Genomic DNA, 18,777 nt, shown 5'->3' on the forward strand with positions numbered 1-18,777 from the left:
TGGCAGGGCCTGCGTTGGGTGTGGAATGGTGCCCGCACCAGGGTCCGTGTCCCTGTGCTCACAGGCAGGGCGCGTGGAGGGCACCTCTCCAGGGGAAGGTCAAAGGAGATCAGGAGGCGACGTGCTGAGGATTTACTAGAGGCTGCGCTGGGTGAGGCGTTTTTCATGGAGTATTTTAATTTAACCTCAAAAGTATCCTGAAAGGTATTTCCTCATTTTCGTATATGAGGGAAGGAATTTCAATCCAAGGTTGCAGGGGAGATTCGGGCTCCGGTCTGGAGCATCCTCATGCTGTGCCCTCCGCATCCACCCCCACCGCCCCCCCTTGCAGGGGTCAGCCGGCCTCCGAGTTCCCTGCAGCACCTGGCAGTGAGGACAGTCCTCTGGGGCCATTTAACTGACACCACCCGCAGCGAAGGTGCTGGCCCGAGGAATCACAGCAGGCGCCCTGCCCTCTGCTCCAAGCGGCGAGGGCAGCGTGGGCCACACTGATGAAGAAGAGAGGGCTTCCCTCGCCTCTCCCAGCGCCCCAAGGACTGAGACCAAATGGAATCACATAGTGTTATTATTTGTACACTAACTGAAAAATTTATGACTCTTCGTAAAAATATAGACAAATCTATTGTCTGCTGAGAGCTAAAGATAAGAAATAAACCAAGTTATTGGCAACATTTCCCACGGGCTCCACTTGCGCGAACATGAATCATTCATGGGTGTTCACCGCCACCCTCACCACCAACCTTGCTGCTTCTAGAAACCGATGGAAAAGTCAAATTGGTTGTGGTACTGAAGCAGCAGGGAATAATAAAGCAAGTTACTGTTGGGTTCACGCAACCCCCAAGTCCTCTGTGAGGGGTGTGGATGGAGAGACCGCGCAGCCCTCTCCTACCCGTGAGGTCTGATGTTTGGGACCGCGTGGAGGGGACCCCTGCAGGCTGGTCTCAGATCCTAGGTCTGACCATTTTTTGACTCCCCAAAGTCTGACTTGACTTGTAGCTTTATGCAGAGTAGCTTGTCTATAGCCCCATTTAATGTGAATTTGGCCCATTTTCCCCTGGCCTCCAGGCATGCAGAATCGCTGCACTAAAGGTTTAGGGTTTCGTTGGAATTCCGTTTTGATCTTTCAAATGGATAGAAGATAAACTGCTTAGCTGCTCCTCATAACCACATAAATTGGATACCCAACAGTGCAAAACTCTAAAATGCATCTTTTAAACCGGTGAACAGAAGCATTAGAGGCAGAACTTAGAATTTGTTTCAATTGAGTTGACAGTAATCCCAGACACGAGGGAGTGTCCCCGTTACTAGTTACTATGCATGTCTTTGAAAATTGATGTGTTGTGGCTGAAACCAGTCAAGAGCTCTGGAAAGAAAAGCTAACCCATTCATGAGTTATCCCGGAGTTTTGTGCTTTTATTTAAAATTGTTAAAGTCACGCTTGACTTCATGTGAGACTTTTGACTAACTTTGGCTCTTGGGTAAAATTAAGTGAAGTTCAGTGGATGTTACCATCAGTTTTATATATTAATGCCAATTAATGAGTTGGAAGTGTGTGGTTACAATAAAAGAGAAGCGGCTGGTTTCTTCCATGATATGTGAAAATATTTTATAAATTTGTCATTGCTGCTTCTTTGCTAGAGGCAGATGTTTCCCTAGTGGTACAGGAGAGCTTCCAAGCTATTTCCTGCTCAAAAATCTACAGTAGCTAATGGTACTCAAACTGCAGGAAAATACCCAAATTCCTGAGCTGCCCTCAAGGCCCTGCCGTACCAACCTCATTAACAGGACTCTTCTTGGAGTCATTCCCAAGTATTCACCAAATGCTAATGACACATGCTCTGGCCTAGGTATTGGGCAAAACTGAGCAACAGCAAATATGGTCTCTGTCCTCATGGGGCTTATAGGCCAGTGGGGGAGATAGATATTAACCAACTTAACTGGGAACTGTGGTATGTGCTAAGAAAAAGATGACACCACAAGGGTATCTAGCAGGTGCACTTCACCTAACCTGAAAGATGGCTAAGAGTAAGTGAAGTGGTGAAGAGGATCCTGCATGGGCAAAGGCCCTGTGGCAATGATAACCATATTTTTTAAAAAAGATTTATTTATTTATTTATACAAGCACTGGGTACAGTCAGAAGTGCGGGAGGGTGAGAGAATTCACCAGAGCCAGAGCGGGGAACAGAATAGGCAGAGTGACGAAATACACTGCTGAGGGGAGCAGCGGGTGCAGCAGGAGAGGTCTGTCGTGCCATGTGGGACCCTTGCTGGTGGCCGGGGATCGAACCGGTGCTGCAGAGGCTGCGGGCAGCTTCGCAGCCCAGCGCTCAACTGCTGCACCACCGGGGGAGGCCCAACCATGGGTTTCTTTTAGGAATTAGAGGAACACCAGTGGGTGTGGAACCCATAGAAAAGTGGGAGATAATTCTATGAAACAAGACTGTCTGGGTAGGTGTAGTAGGTGGAATAATGTCTGGAATGTCATCTCCCTTCCATTTCTACCCCCTTCCCTAAGAGTCATGTCCCATCTCTGGAATCTGAGAATGTGTTACCTTAAGTGCAAAGGGATTGTGCAGAAGTGCTTAGGGTTTTGGATGGGAAGATGATTTTGAATTATGTGTGTGGGCTCAGTGTAATAACAAGGGTCCTTATAAGAGAGAGAAAGAGAGAGAGAGAGAGAGAAAACCACATTGTCACAGCCACAATTAGCCTTCCCAACTAGAAAGTAAGGCTCGAGAAGATGTTTTTGAAGTGCTGGTGATAATCTCAGTGACAACCATTGTGGCAAGTGTCTGACTTTTGGCTCCAAAGTTTCATGGTCCAGATGAATCAACGATAGATGACACATCTTTTCAACTTCCCAATCACATCCATAAAAGGCACTCTGTAAAATGGCCCACCCGCATTCACATGGAATCAGATGGTCTATTAATTCAGAGTTGAATTAAAAACTCTCACCTCTCTGGCTTTGGCTGCTCAGGATGCAGTCCGCATGTGGTTATTAAAATGCACACTTAGAGTGACCGCAGCCCCGAATCTGAGACTCCATCTGGCATCAGAGCGAAGCCTCCTGACATGAGCACTTTTGTCTTTGGTCATTTCAGACTGAAAATACAATTAGACTTGGCTGTCAGACAGATGAAATCTGTCATATTTCCCCTATAGGACCTGCGCTTGGTCCAGATCAATAAATACAAAACCACTTGCACATAAATTGCCAACTAAGCTTGCAGCTTCAATACATGTGGGCTTAAATTCACTTGTATCTGGCAGCCGGGCTTCCTGGCCAGTGTGTTTCTGTGATCGGTGCAATTTCATAGGGGGACTAGGGAAACCAGGCCGACACCCCCGCGATCAGTCAGCAGATGGCTGGGCCACTCCTTCCCTGTAAAGGCTGTTCTCCCAGAAAATGGGGTTTTAGCCACTTGCTGTATAGAATGAGACTTTAAAATTGGGATGAGCTCAAGTGATTTCCTGAGGGTAGCGGCTCCATAAAGCTGTTGTTATTTTTTTCTTTTCGTTCTCGAGATCTCAGGCTGAATCTGTGATAAGCTTTGCCTGGACACGACTTGTCACATGGAGGAGACGTGATTTATATTCAGAGCTACAAGGCCCTCTGGCTCCGCTTCCCAGGACCCCTCGTACTTGGCGCCGTGCACATGGGGAGTGAAGTGTGAGAGCTTTTTCTCCAGAGAAAGGTAAACTCGGACACCTGTTTCCTTTCCCCACTAGTTTCACTTTGAGGCCCAATTTCATACAAAGGGGATTTTTTTTTCTCGAATAACATTGAATGAATGAGGCTGTAGCATTTGCTGCCATAGGATATTAAGTGAAGCAATTAACCTAGACTATTTAGAGGCGAGAATTAGACATTCGCTGTCTCTGAAAAAGAAGAACATCTCTATTTTCAGGAGCTTCTGTGGAATAGAAACCTCCAGACTTCCAAATATGGTGCTTGCTAAGCAAAGTGATTACAAAATCAGGTCAAGAGAAAAAAAAAAGCCCTAACATACCATATAAAAAGACATATCAAACGGGGTGCTGACTTCCTTGAGGGCCGGGCTGTTGGGGTTGGGGTGCTTTGTAGGGATGGCTGAGCCCACCGCCTGCTTCGGGCCCCGAGCCTTCCTTGTTGCAGCTGGCCGTTCCTCTCCAGGGAGCTCAGGGACGTCCAGCAGCTTTTCTGAGGCTGCCTGTTTTGAGGTGTTAGAACAGAAGCTTCTCTCGAGTGGTAAATAGGTGCCTCCCTATCGTGGGCCAATTAAACCACTGATTCCACGTAAGCAGAAAAAACATCTGCTGTATCTTCAGGGCTTGTGTTCTGGGGACTCAGACCATGCAGGCCAGTCATTCCTGAACTCACCTTCGGCGTTCCCTTGTGCTGCTTAGCGGGGTCTGAGGGAGGCTCGGGTCTTGCTGGGCTTCAGAGGCCGTCACAGGTCAAGGGTGCCGCGCTGGTCCAGGAATGAACTTCAAACATGAAACCCAACTTTAGGCCTCATTTTATTGACTATACATTCATTACATAAATCAGCTGGTTTGAGACTGTCCCCTGCCCTCCCCAAACCCAGCGCCTATCTGAGCACTTCAGGGCCACAGGAAACACTCAAATTAGGGTGCTTCAAGGAAAATCTGAGGAGGTTTATTTACAAGGAGGGTAGTTCAGGAAGCCGGAGTTGGCCACAGCGGGGCCGTTAGCACCGCCGGGATGGAAAGGCTGTGAGGAAGGCAAGGTTGGCGGGCCTGTAAGGAGAAGGGACTGGGGAGCCGCCAAGAGAAGAGCAGTGACCTCTGGAAAGGTGCCTCTTCTCCACACAGCCTCACTGGGAAGCAGCCAGGGGGCCGCGAGCCTGCGCACCTGCTGGCTTCCCCTTCCCGCTTCCCCCAACTTCCCGCCAGGACTTCCTATGGCCAGAGGACACAGGGCCCCTGGTGATGAGCTCCCGAGGATGAAAGGGCAGAGTGTCTCCAGGGCTGGCGCCGGCCTGACCTCCACGTGAGAAGACCAGCAAGGTTGCTGTCACCTCGTTCCTGCAACTCAGCTGGTGCCAACACCCCGCAGGACCTGTCGTTTGCAACCAGTGAGCATTTCTAGGACAGGCGGATGTGTGAGGATGAGGAGCAGCCAGAGAGGGGCTTGGCAGCCGGGAGGATCCTCACCTGAATGGATCAGACTTGGTGCCGGGGAGCCAAGCGGCTGTGCCCACGGCCGGCCGCGGTGGGAAACGCGCGGCTCACCCCCCCACCCCTCCCTGCGGCAGCGGCCAGGGCCAGAGTTTAGCGGGAGTCACGAGTGAGTCACTGCGGGCTCAGGAAGTAAATTCTGGTCCCGGAACTGCTGTTTCTCTTCTCCGTTCTGGCCGTCTCCTGACGAGTAGACACAACCCAGCGTTTTCCTGAGACGCCTCTTGACAGCGGCTACGCCAGGGTGAGCCACGTTTGCAGTGTCACGTCCTGCGCTTCAGGACGGAAAACACAGGAAAGTAGACTTGGAAACTGCTTACTGCTCGTCTATATTTTGTCTATCTGTTTGTCTCTCTGTCTGCCTGTCTGTCTATCCATCCATCCATCCATCCTCCATCCATCCATCCACCCATCCATCCATCCTCCATCCATCCATCCACTCATCCATCCATCCGTCCATCCTCCATATATCCATCCATTCTCCATCCATCCATTCTCCATCCATCCATCCATCCATCCACCCATCCTCCATCCTCCATCCATCCATCCATCCATCCATCCATCCATCTATCCTCCATCCATCCATCCATCCATCCATTCTCCATCCATCCATCCACCCATCCATCCATCCATCCATCCATCCTCCATCCATCCATCCACCCATCCTGCATCCACCCATCCTCCCATCCTTCCATCCACCCATCCATTCATCCATCCATCCTCCATTCATCCATCCATCCATCCTCCATCCATCCATCCATCCATCCTCCATCCATCTTCCATCCATCCATCCATCTACCCATCCATCCATCCAGCCCCATCCATCCATCCATCCATCCATCCATCCATCCATCCGTCCATCCTCCATCCACCCTCAATTCATCCATCCATCCTCCATCCATCCATCCATCTATCCATCCATCCATCCACCCATCCATCCATCCGTGCCTCCATCCATCCGTGCCTCCATCCACCCATCCATCCAACACTACTCCATCTTTCTTTAATCTAGGTGTCAGGCTAATACTTATGATGTCTGCCCTCCAGTGGTTTTCCTGCCGAGCTGTCTGTCCCCTGACCTTGATCCTCACCGCCGCTCTGTTTCCTGTGATGTTTCCTGGGTTTGGGGATAGCCTCTCCTTATTCTTCTCCTGATCCTCCTCTATGTCTCCTCTGGGACCTCTGACTCCCCTGATTTTTTCTGTGGCTTCTGGGATGACATTTCCTTTTTCTCCTGTTCTTCTTACCCAGGCCCATGGCTCCTCTCCCCCCCACCCTTTGTGGGCTTGAGTGCTGGTGTTCCCTGCAATCAGTTCCCAGGCCTTGTCTCCCTGGGCTCACTGCCTGAGAGGGGGTGATTTTACAGAAAGGAACAGGGCATGAAACCCCCGGTTTGCCCAACTTCATGTTGACTGATCTGAAAGAACTGTGACTGTGGAAGAGCAAGACATCTATAAGTGATGTGTGCGCCTCTGAGATGAAAAACAAAGCCACGATGACCTCAGAATGCAAGGACTATATTGGGAGTTCCTCTAACTGTCTGATAATTATTGCTGGAATGCGTTGAAATCTCCCTTTGGAGCTGAAATGTCCTCTTAAAAAATTGTTATGGCTACAAAACCTTGGAACCCATGAACATTTATATGCAGGAAAAAGAGATCGTGAAGAAATGACCTCAGTGGAGAAAATAGAACCTTAGACAAAACTATAAATGATGCATCAAGCTAAGTTAATAGAAACTGCAGCCCAGCATGTCCTGCAGCGAGTTGTGGGCAGACCCGGAGAAATCCAAAGAGAGGAGGAGCTCCCTGGGAGGAGCTTCTGGCATCCAGGTAGGTGGGCGCCGCATGTGAGCTAGTTTCTGAAGGAATAAGTCAAGACAGAAGCTAGCCCCAGTCAGTTTACTTGATCTGCAGATTTTACTTTTCATTTACACTGAAAAAAGTGCTGCCTGTTTCTTTCTTTAGGTTTCCGAGGACACACTACGATCTGAATTCCCAGCTGATACAAGGTTAGTGGTGAGATTTACACTCAGCGCCTGTGACAGTGAAATCTCATAATAAACCCACAGATCCTGGTAACACGGGTATGGCTGGTCACACAGGCATCCTGGTAACACTCAGCATTGCCCTGAAATGCAATTGTGAGCCCTGGGTGGGACGCGGCCCCTGGGCGGGGGGGCTCCTGGGCCTGGTGGCTGCAGTGTCACTCTGCACCAGCTTTTCTGGGACCATGATTGTCCTGGATTTTACCTCCAAGAAAGGAGGCTGAGTTTGCTGAACTTCGGGACTTAGAAGATTGCTTAGCTGAGCCGCCATGTTAGGCGGCAGATGGGCACTCCTGCTCCGTGCTTAGACAGAGGGGAAAACGAGAGAGACTCGCCATGCCCATAAAGTACAACGGGCATTAGAGCTAATGGGCACAGGGACCGTTTGGACTGTGTCCTTCCGTCACCCAGGACGGACGCCACACCTTTGCGGGTGTCTTTGTCGCCGGAGAGGCAGCGACTGGCTAAATGCTTCTGGGGGGAGGGGGGCATGATTACCACCCACTGGCCTCCTCTGGGGGTCAAGATGTAAAAGTGGGTGCTTACAAGAGTCAGCAGGTCTGATTAATATCCTCCAGGCAGTACTTAGGAGGCATTTTTGGCCCATCAAAGGACTAATAATAAAGTACAGCGGTGCAATTTGTATTTTTACTGCAGGCCAATTAAGGAGGGGGGAGAGAGCGGTAAGTAAAATGACATGTCCTTGCAAAGCAGAAACAACATCACAGCAGCAGGAGGGGAAGAGAAAGATCCGAGAGAGGAAACAGGCAGCCACTTAGAGCAGTTAAAAGGGTCAGGCTGCTCAGTCTCGCTGCCCACCCCCCGCCAGAAAATCCCTTTTTCCTGCTGGTTTGTAGGGCAGCGGGTATTTTCAAAGGGGAGTAATTGTGTGGTAACATATGTTCATTCAGACAGGGATTGGTGAGCTTCAAATCAAACAGTTTTTTGAAAAAGCCAGTAGAAGAAGGAATGGTTTTCTTGATATTCTTACCAGGTTTGAATTCTTGGGTTTTATGACTTGATCTCGCCTGTGTTTCTATTCAGTCTTTTTAAAACCAGGGAGGAAAGCTTGCTGAAAACTTTAATCGTTGGGTTATGGTTTTTTTCCAGTCTCCATCGAGGGCAGATGTTGGAGTGTGGGTGTACAAAAACAGGCCCTTTCTGGGGAGTGGGGGTGTGCTAATCATTCAGGGCATCTCACCGTGCTGCTGCTTCTGAACTGGTTTTCCTTTGGGCGCCCCGGGAACACTGAAGAATAGGAACAAGAAGACAGATGGGGAAGGGAGGCAAGATAAAGAGACAGGGAGGGACCCAGGGGCTTTGGGAAATAGATCAGGACGGCTTCAGGCAGTGATAGGAAGGGAGGGCGGAAGTAGGAGAGGCAGGCGAGGCAGAAGCTGGCAGCAGTGGAAATGCACTGGAACCACCCAGAGACTCTTGCCACTTAAACCAATGAGAGGAGATACATTTGTAAACTCTGCCAACTGCCTGGAGGAGGAGGAGGTCAAGATTTATGCATGCCCAAGTCTGGCTGGTCACTGAGGACATGACTGATCCTGAGAGAGTGAAGCCACTGACAGCCAGAATCTAAATAAATGTGTGGCTCAGAGAGCGCTGTGCAGGGATCGGGGTGTGCCCGAAAACACAAAACATCAAGCTCCGGCTGACCCCCCAGCTCCTCTGCCTGCAGGTTGGGAGGTGGCTCTCAACAGGTTTTTAGCCAAGTCACATCTCTTGAATTCTACAAATTTTACCAGTGATTGTCCATTTCTAATATCCATTATGCTCATTAACAAACCATTAATTTCCCCTATGAAAATCCATTTCTGAAATTCAGTATGCTAATTAGCAAAAAAGTATTTCTTGTTGATGAGAGATGCAGATTACAGAGGGCTTTTAGTGCTGGCCTCTGGAGTGTGGTCTTTCTGATAAATGCTGCCTGACCGCCCCAGGGGGTGGGTTCCTGATTAGAATAATTGTCTCCTAAGATGCAATCTAAACAATAAAGAAAAAAACCACCCACGCCCATCTATACTGTACTGTAATATACTGTACTTGCTAAAATATTTAACCAACCATGGATAGCATAGCCTGTGTGCCTCCAACCTTTGTACTCTAGTTCTGGAATACTCAGCGGCAGCATAAGAGTGTGTGTGTCTCATAGTAACTAAGTCCCTTTTGTTGGCCATTTAGGTGGTTTCTGGTTTTTGCTATACAATTAATGACATGAGTATTCTTATTTTTACTGACTTTGGTTCCTTCCTTAAAATAATTCCCAGACACAGCATTGTGTGGTCAATGCCACGTGATGCCTTTGCTAATTCCTCCCCAGCAGGGCTTCTCTTGACTTAGACAGGAGACACGAGAATGTGGTTTTCTTGTACGCCTGTCAATGTGTTGTCAGTATTCCTAATCTTTCCTCTTGTAGTCTCACTTGGTCTTGTGGCCTCACCAACATACTGACGATCTCCAAATGCCCATGTCCAGTTCAGAGATGGAGGTGAGCTCTGGAACGTACCTGTTGATCCAGTGGATCACTGGACGTTCTGTGGCGATCCTAGTCCATATCTTAAAGTTGACGTCTGAAATGAAGCCTCTCAATGTCTTCCCCCAAATCTGCTTCACTTACAACGTTAATGGCTGCCTTGCCCTACGCGGCACTGGCCAAAGCCTTTCGCTTATCTTTCAGACGTCATATCCAATCCTCTGCAATTGTTAGGGGAAAAAGGCTGTCCCAAAGCTAATTCCATACAGGCTTTGTGGACTCCACCCCCACCCCAGTGTTAGGGGGAAAAGGCTGCCCCAAAGCAAATTCCATACAGGCTTTGTGGACTCCACCCCCACCCCAGGCCAAAGCCAAAGACACTGGGAACTCTACATCCCATCACCACCCAAGGGAAGGTGGCTGGGACCTGAGGGTGGGGTTAAGCAGCCAGGTGGATACAAAAGGCAGACATGTGGGCTTTGGGGCTCTCTCCATTTTGGGGCCCTCGGCCAGCTCGCGGCGTCCGTCTAGCTCTGAGAGTGACTTTGGGTTTCCAGGTCGTCGGATCGGGTAGGACGCATTAAAGACTTTATTTCCCTATTTTCTCCCTGAGTTGTACATTTTCCTTATTTCTTTTTCTCTTGTAAATAAACCTTTTATTAACCCTTTTGCGTGTGTCTGTAGTAGAGTATTCATAAGTCCCTTTAAAGCGCGCGGGTGAGGACCCACAGCCAGGAACCCGTTTAATATCGGGGTTGCTCTATAACACTACCACTGCAGGCCCAAGTCACTGTCATTTCGCACCTGGATTATTGGAATAGTCCCCTTGCAGGCTGTCCCACTTCCGGCAGAGCCCACTCTCAGCATGGAAGACAGAGTGAATCTGATGACTGGTAACTTGATATCACCCTGTAGTCAAAACTCTCCCAAGCCATCCCATCTTGTTCATGGGAACACCTGAACTCTTGCAAAGGCCCGCCAGCTCTAGGTGATATTTATTGTTGTAGAGCAACCCTGATACAAAACGGGGTGCCTGACTGTGGGTCCTCACCCGCGCGCTTAAAAGGACTTAGTAATGCTCCACTGCAGGCACACGCGAAAGGTTCATAAAAGGTTTATTTACAAGGGAAGGGGAAATGAGGAAATGTACAGCTCAGGGAGAAAAGTGGGAGACAAAGTTTTAAATGAGTCCTACCCGATCTGCCGATCAGGAATCCCAAATGGCACCTGAGAGCTGGCCGCGAGCCAGGAGCGGTGAAGCCAGGAGGCGAGCGATGGCGAGCCCCCCAAGGCCCACGTGTTTGGTTTTTATATCCAACCTGGCTGCCCAACTTCACCCTCAGGTCCCAGCCACCCTCCCTTTGGTGGTGACGGGATTTGTCTTTCCCAATGTCCTGATGGCTTTAGTCTGGAGTGGGGGTGGGGTCCAAAAAGCCTGTATGGGATTAGCTCAGAACATCCTGTCCCCCTAACATTATCACCCAACCCCAATTTCTACTCTTCACTTTGTGTACCTTGTGCTTCACACTGGCTCAAAGCTCTGGCCCCAGCACAGAGACCTTGTGGAATTATCTTCTTTTAAATGTCACCTGTCCCACACTCCAGCATCACCCCCCCCCCACTTTCCAGCTCAATTTTATTTCATAGCGCTTATTCTCTAGGGTATTTTCTAATTTACTTATTCATCTTATTCATTGTGTATATGGACCCAGTAAAATATAAATGTCACAGGAGTAAGTCTTCCCCCCTTTTTCCTGGATCCCCAGCTCCCTTGTATATGCTCGTCACAGTCACATGATGAACACTTGACAAATATTTGTTGAGGAAATGAGTCTTATAGGTAAAAAGTTAGATCTTATTTTTATTTGCATTTTTTGATTACTAATAGGGGACATTTTCATAATCTTGGTGTATTGAATGTCTTTCTGAGCTTAATGATACATTCACAAAGCATAAAGGAGAAAATTGATTACTCATTTAAAAACTTCTGGGAAAAAATCCCCACCACAAACAAAATTGATAAATAGGGAATCTACCTGCAATACATTTTTCAGAAAAAAAAAGGTTAATACACTGAGTGCTTACAAATCAATACATAAGATGATCACTCTAATAGAAGAATAAATAAAGGAAAAGCACTAGCCACTCACAAAACCAGAAATTCATAGAAGTACCTGAAAAATTTTACCATCATTTCACTTTTTCTTAAATGTGCCTTCTTTAAATCAGGGAGAATTTTCATTTCCTCTTGCTTTCAATTTCATCTTCCCTGAATTTAATTTCCAAGAAAGTTTATTTTCTCTAACAACCATGGTGTATTTCCAGCTGTTTTCCCTCAGCAAATAGAGCCCTATATCCTGTCTCCCTCAGTTTTACAATTGCTTCCCCTCCTCCCTCCACACTCTCCAAAATGTTCTATTATCATGGGCAAAACTCCCTAGAGCTGTATTACTGGGTATGATGCTTTCCTTTGCCATCGAGAAAGAACTGGAATGGGAGGACCAATGCCATGCTTATATGTTTAGTAGCAGTTATATTACAAATATTTTGAATCACACAAAATGTGCAGATTTGCTATTTCAACAACGATAAAGACCTGCTTGACTTGCACAGCATTTAATGAGCAAACGTGCCAGGAATGCTGATTGACGAAATTTGGCTGTAGACTTCTCTAAGCTTATTTTGCACAAAGTTTGTAAACTTAGGCTTGAAATGATTTTTCTTTTGTGCATGCCAACTGCAGTGCCCTTGTCTCACTGTGACATTTTAGAACGAGCATCGTGGGTTTTCTAGAACTATGTCTCTCCAAAGACAAGGAGAGATGAAATAGGAGAGAATCATTAACCAGGACATGCAGGACTGGAAATAAGTAGCAAGCAAAATGAGCACGGACTATTGAGGCCAGAGATGTTTCTGAGGCTTTGATAATGAGAGAATCCTCTGGCAGACACCTACTCTCCCTTCTAATTGGACCACCCCAATATTCCCAGGAGGAATGGGCTAAACAAAGTACAACTCTGTCCATGAGATGTTCATGTCTAATCCCAGAACCAGTGAATTTTTTATTTTACACGGCAGAGGGAACTTTTAAGATGTGATTATATTAAGGCTCTTCAGATGGGGGAGATTATCCTGGAAAATCCTGAGTGAGAGAGGGAGGCCGGGGACTCAAATTGGAATATGGAAATGTTGGCTGGAACCTGGGCGAGGCCCACAGGTGGCCTCTAGCACCTGGGAAAGACAAGCAAACAGATTCTCTCCTGGAGCATCTAGAGGGAACCCAGTCCTGCCACACACCTGGATTTTAGCCTCATAGAACCCAATTTGGGCTTCTGACCTCCAGAATTATAAGATCATAAATTTGTGTTGTTGTAAACTGCTCCCTGTGGGGTGAACGCGAATAGAAGGAGGACAAGAGGTCCTGCCCATTTCACTGTTGTTTGTCTCTAACGAGCAAGTGGCTTATCTGGAGGGTGCGGTGGATGAGAATTTCCTTTTTTTGGGAGTTTCCATCCATGACCACGCCCCTACACAGAGACCACGCCCCATTCACAGAGACCACGCCCTCTTCACAGTGACCACGCCCACACAGCGGCAACACCCACTCACACAAGCCACGCCCACAGTCCACCCCGCCCACGGCCCCGCCCACGGCCCCGCCCCAACCGCATTCCGCCACGCCCACCTAGGAGCTCTCCGGGTCCAGCGCGGCTGCACAGCAGCAGCATCTGTGCACAGCTGCAGAAACACAGCTCCTCCCACCCCCGCGGAATTTCATGCCCTCCCCTTGGGCACCGAGTCTCGAGTACTTTGCTGGGTTCCGGGGTGGCAGTGAGGTTAGGAAACCGCCTCCTTGTCCAAACTGGGGTCCAAACTGTCCTCACCAACGACAACCTGCAGGTGCACAGGACCCCCAGGTCTTTGCCCTGTCACTGTCCTGGAGCAGCCCTGGTGACCAGCTGGAGGACTGCAAGCCCGAGCTCCTGCCCCAGGCCCACTCAGGGCAAGAGCCTGGCAAGAGGCGGTGTCCCAGGGCCTCTCAAGGATGGAGTGTTTCTGTCTGCATGCGGGACACGGTTAGTTTTCCCCTGTTTCTTTCCCTTTTCTTTCATTAAAACCACACGCAAGGAAGACAGCGTGCCCGTACAGGATGCACGAGAACCTGACAGCTCTGATTCCAAAGGGAGCAGGTTGTCTCTCGTCTAAAACACACAGAATCTCCTGCCATGACGCTGGCTTCCTACTCTTGGGAGGCGCCATTATGCAGAAAAAGATCTAGTTATAGGGAAGGAAAACAGAGTTTTGGACAGACTGTCAAGAGAAGTCCTAAAACCATCTGCCCCTCACTTCAAACATGCCGAGGTCAGGTGTGCCTGGGGGTCTTGCCCTCTGGGAACCCCAGCCTTGGGTGCACAGGGGCATCTCCATGCTACTTTGGGGCCTCCAGAGCCCCCCAGCCATGAAGAGTCTGTGTCCAGAGGGGAATCCAAGAAGGCAGAGCCCGGGCAGGACGGGGCCGGGAGGAAAGATGGGGGTCAGGGTGATGGGCTGTTGTTTGTGTCTGGCCGGGGGTCAACAGGGCTATTGTTAGGGTCCCGCATTGGCTTAATCCGTCGGTGTGTTTAAGGGTGACTTCGGAGCAAGGCATTCCTAGGTGGCAAGGACGTGTCATCTTAGGGCTTTCTTTGGCACAGGATAACGGCAGTTGAAGTCCTTCCATTATCGTCACACGGAACGCTTTCCTAGACTTTTGTTTTTTCTTGATCCATGTTAGTTCTTGGACAAGTCTTTGAAGAAGGAGAGAAATGGAAAAAAAAAATCTGCATTTTATGGGAAGCTCCCAAGATATGGTACTTATTCAAGTGGATAAGTGTGTCATTATCATTGTTTTCCTTGAGGAAAACATTATTATTTGCAGGAGGGAAGGATACATTTGTTGGTTGATGAAGAATACGGTTGCTGGTTACCATAGTTACCATGGAAACATAAATACAAAATAATAAAAATGTTCTAATACATTCATTTTTCGGTCTCCCACACCAGCCTACCCTGCCGGGGGGGGTGTGTGGCCTGACAAGAAAGCAGCCCTGGCCAGGCCACTCTTCCAGATGTCACAGGCCCCCTCAAGCCTGCCTGTCCTCTCCCCGTCTCCTCGGTGGCCAGATACCTGCTCTAAATGCACATTTTCGGTGTGCAGTGGTCACCTTGGTGCATGCAGGAGATCCTTAGGCTCCGCATAAGCGTGGTAGCACCAAGCGCACTGACTGTGGGATGTGGCTGAAGAGTCCGGTGGAGCGGTCATTTGGCATGGAATCGGGGACCAGGGCAGTCAGGTTCCCAAGTGGACGATTTCCTCAGCCTGTAGATGATTGCATTAGCTCCCCTCTGCCTTGCTTGTGGTGTGAGAGGGTGGAGCTGCGGATGGTGGTAACCTGTTTGAAAGCTGAATTAAGACAACTCCGGTATTCTCTCTGTGCTCATACGTCTTACTTAATTCACTTGTTTGGAGACTATCGTGTAGATGAGGGAGCTTCCCTGGTGCTCGGGGCCAGCATGAGGCCAGCCAGGAGCACCGGGATTTCCCTGCCAGCGCTCTCGCTAAGCAGTTTGCTCAACAGGGGCAGGTAGGTGAATTGCTGTAAGCCTTGGTCTCATCACCTGAAAAACAGGGCCAACCCGTGTCATGTGCTTTTTGGACTCTTGCTAAGACAACTCTGTCTACACAAGGTGCTCAGCGCCTGGCTCGCTCCTCAGTGAGTCCGCGGCACAGTTTGGCTGTGATGACTGAAATACAGCGTGTCGTTGAAATGTGCCAAATGTGTCGGTCACCCCATGGGGTTTCCAATGCAGGGGAAGACGCCCCATGATCGCGGTGGGATCCTCAGCGCTTCCCCACTCCTCAAAGGAGGCCCAGGTCTCCGCGGGAAGCTTGTTAACCACCACCTCATTTCACTGTGATGCTGGCTTAAGTTTGAAAATATTTCACTGAATTCTCCTAAATAATTGCACTTCTCTCATTTTTATTTATTTGAGAAATAGTTATTGAGGGCCTGGTATGTGCCCGTCCCTCTGCTAGGTGCTGGGGATAAAAGGAAGAGTAACTGACCTGCTTCTAGAGGGGACCGTCCCAAGCCTGCCCAGGTGCAAAAGCTCAGGTAGCACGGGTGCCCCACCCACCACTGACCCCCCGCGGGACTGCCCGTTCCCTTCTTTGTGTCCCCACAATATTGCAACGTCCCTGAGAGCAGACGCACTCCGGATCCCCCTGGGGGTCCACTGAGTCTGTCATGGGACTGCAGGGCTGCGCGGGGTCTCCCCTGCCCATGCACCCCTCTGTTCCCGTCTGTCACGCTCGTGGTCCCCAGATGCCCCTAACATGCATCTGTTCTCAAAGTTGGCGCTGAGGAACCTGACCGGGACACCCTGATAGTTCAGCCCTAAGGAGAGCCGAGCAAGAGCGGTGGATACACGTAGCAAAGACAGGCTGAGGCCGACTTCTGGGAGAGCAGGATTTGCTCAGGCCCTGACACAATTTGTCAAGAAGGAAGATTGTCCAGTAGGGAGACCAAAGCGGGCATAGACATCTCCTCCCTGAACGCCATATCTAAGGCAGAGAAAGACTCAGCCAGTGGGATTAGCCCCTCACATGGAGCCCCGTGTGCTGAGAAGCATCATCACAAGATGCTGCTACACCTGCGACCAAGGACACACATTCAGGTTCTGTGGCTACACCCCCTTTCACTTCCCCGAGGGTCCCCCGAGGAAGGCGGAGGCACATGGTGTTCCGTTGCGGTCACATGGCAGACCTATTTTTTGGAAATGAATATTGTGGTTTTATCCATCTCGGTTTCATGTCAACCTCTGAGACGGACCTGGGTCCACTCGGTGTCACGAAAAAATTAGGTCTCTGAACAGAAGGACTCGCCTCTTTGGAGGGAACCAGCTGACCTTGCCTGGGAAGCAGCACATGAAATCCCTGTGCTCCTTTCCCCCTTAAATCCACCCCCCTGTTCTTGACCCTACTTGGGCTGGCCCGTCCTCCACGTTTGCGGATCTGAAATTCACCTGGTTGCCTCTGCCGAGCGCATCAGCTAAAGGGGTTTTGAGTGTTGTATGTGCAGGGGAAGTGACTGTTGGAGTCCAATGGATCTTTTCTAAAAGGCTTTTTTTCAGTGTAGGGAGCAGTTGGCAGTGAGCAGCATGTAGGGGCGATGGGGAGGGGTCGAGGGCGGGTGAAGCTCGGCCGTCGAGTCGTTGTGTGGCTCTGGGAAGGCGACTTTCCTGCTCTGGGCTTCCAGCTCGTCATCAGGTTGTTGGGGGTGGTGAGGGGAGTCGTGTACGTTAAGGACCCAGAAGATTCCCTGGTTCACGGAGAAAACTCAGGAAGTGAAAACTACTCTTACGATAGAAAAAAGGTTCCACGATGGTTCATCACTCCTATTGCAGCCATTTCTACTGTGGGGGCCATAAACTTTGCATCAGGATCTTATATATATATTTTTAGTGTTAAAATAAATAAAACCTCGACGCTCCCATCCCAATTAGATTTTCAGTTTCTCTTGTTAGAAATATGAGCAAAATAAATTTCCCAGTGTGCCCCAGGTCGCAGGGCCAGGTCTGACCGAAGGGCTGGGGCGGCAGGGTCCACAGTGGCACGGGTGACGGTAACTGGACCGCACTCTGCCAAATGTGCACACATGGTAAGTTTGTGGCATGTCATGTGGTTTCCCCCCTCCATCTCCTCCCAACTGCATTTTTAAAAGTAATGCAGTTAATTTTCATGAGCATTTAAAGCTCAGATTAGTTCTCATAAACATGGCTGCAGCCGAGAAGGATCTTGTTAACGAAAGCAAATGACTAAATTCCCACAAATCTGAATCAGGTCCATAGAATTCAAATGTAGGGGAAGTACATTGCCTGAAAAATTCATGAAATTTGGATTCACTTCTGCAGGATTAGTAAATGCAGGTGCTCTGGGCTGCTGGCAGATCTGTGACCATGGCATCTAATTGCAGCCGCCTTTAAACCTTGAGCAGGTCAATGGAGGCTGATGATCTCCGGGATAATTTGTCTTTTATGTATTTCTCTGGTGTGATATATAATCTCTCACTGAAAAGGGTCCTTGTGGGTGTCAGCTTCCATTCCTCTGGTAATAGAATAAGAGAGTGGTAAATAGGTGATTCTTTATATCTACCTCTGTTCAGGCAGCAATGGGGGCATTCAACCTGTCAGTGCCTCTGGATCTGCTTTATGTTGTGATTGGACTCAATAGTGTGTGCAGAGAGCCAGCGAGCCTTTCTGCTTTGCATCTTAAGTCCTGCTTCCCTGCTGGTTCTGGAGATTGCTAATTACCTCTGATGGTGTGGAGGAAAGAGATCTGAAGGAGTAATTGTGCAATCCAAAAGTGGAGGAGCCAGGGAAAGTGAAGAATTCATTTTGCCTGTGTCTGAACATATTTGAAGAGCACTGCTGACGGTGGATGGCCAGACCATCAGTGGTGCTTGCAGGAAAATGAAAAGCAGAGAGAGAGTAACACCCCTGGAAACACAACTCAGATCCGTGTTCAAGAACAGTCAGGGTTTCTCCCCTCTTGACCGTACAGCTGTGATTGGGCCTCAACTAAGGATGCTGAGAACATCACTTGCTGACCACCTGTGGCCATTTTAAGCTGATAACACCCAAGAGTATTCCAGGAAGGTCACTGATAATCCTGTGACAAACTGCTTCAAGAATTCCAGTGCCTTCCCAGCCCTGAGAATGAAGAGACCCTTCTCTGCACCTCATGTCCACACATTCCTTTCTTTACTGGACACCCTTCCTTCACTCAGCCCTTGAGGAATGGTTTTTGTAGAGACCTAGTTGCAATCTCCTGTGGTGGCACCTACGTTAATGAGAGGCTCCCTTCGTGGAAACAACCTTGTGGAGCAGAGCCTGGCTTTCTGAATTTGAGCAAGATGGCCTGGTTAGGTTGGCCACACGATCCTCTGTCCTTGGCCTACCCCCATACCTGACTGTCCCCAGGATCTTTGTAGATTTGAAAAACTGAGGGGTTGAAATACTT

At 49.1% G+C, this 18,777-nt stretch overlaps 1 protein-coding gene across 1 annotated transcript in view; it reads left to right on the forward strand.

Annotated features, from left to right (window-relative positions):
- Positions 1 to 3,692: 3,692 nt before the first annotated feature.
- SLC7A11 (solute carrier family 7 member 11) overlaps positions 3,693 to 18,777 on the forward strand; it is a 356,626-nt gene continuing 341,541 nt past the window's right edge. Inside the window, exons 1-2 of the mRNA XM_037496954.2 lie at positions 3,693 to 3,698; positions 7,152 to 7,195. The gene's annotated coding sequence lies outside the window, so the exon portion shown is untranslated. The remainder of the gene's footprint in view (positions 3,699 to 7,151; positions 7,196 to 18,777) is intronic.

The sequence above is a fragment of the Talpa occidentalis genome, unplaced genomic scaffold, assembly GCF_014898055.3.
Source record: "Talpa occidentalis isolate TD23 unplaced genomic scaffold, MPIMG_talOcc4v2.1 talOcc4.8, whole genome shotgun sequence".
In the NCBI taxonomy this organism is placed as follows: domain Eukaryota; kingdom Metazoa; phylum Chordata; class Mammalia; order Eulipotyphla; family Talpidae; genus Talpa; species Talpa occidentalis.